The sequence below is a fragment of the Pollicipes pollicipes genome, unplaced genomic scaffold, assembly GCF_011947565.3.
Source record: "Pollicipes pollicipes isolate AB1234 unplaced genomic scaffold, Ppol_2.1 Scaffold_7261;HRSCAF=8764_pilon_pilon_pilon, whole genome shotgun sequence".
Taxonomy (NCBI): domain Eukaryota; kingdom Metazoa; phylum Arthropoda; class Thecostraca; order Pollicipedomorpha; family Pollicipedidae; genus Pollicipes; species Pollicipes pollicipes.
The window spans coordinates 23,349,157-23,349,656 of NW_023597054.1; positions in this window are offsets into that span (position 1 = coordinate 23,349,157).

Consider the following 500-nt stretch of genomic DNA (forward strand, 5'->3'; position numbering starts at 1 on the left):
AAATATGATCAGCCGCATTCTTCCGGCTATTTTAGTCCTCGCCAGGCAGAAGCCCTTCTAATTTGCGCGTCGTGCATGGAAGAACATGCTGTCTGGTAGCCACGCAGTCTTGCAAATTTGTTACTAACTGAACTGGATCCACGAATCAAGAAGCCGCCAAATGTCTTCCTACTTAAAGAAGGCAACGATGGCACCTGAGAATGCTGTTTTGGAACACTGAGCTGCGTGTTTTCCCAGAGACAAGCCCAACGAACTTTTGACTCTGCAGCGGTGTGTGCAGCTGGTACGGTTTTCTCTGTCCCCAGATGACATGACCTGCAGTTGGGTTGCGAGGCGTCACGACTGACGAGATGAAGGCGCCCCCTGCCCGGCCGCTGGCACCGCTGCTGTTCGTCTTGGTCACCGTCGTCGCAGGTCAGTCGGGTCAGCCGGCGGCCTGTCCCAGGCGCCCCAGAGCGCGTGTCCGCTCACAGACTCCCGGTGAGACGCGTGCCCGGACA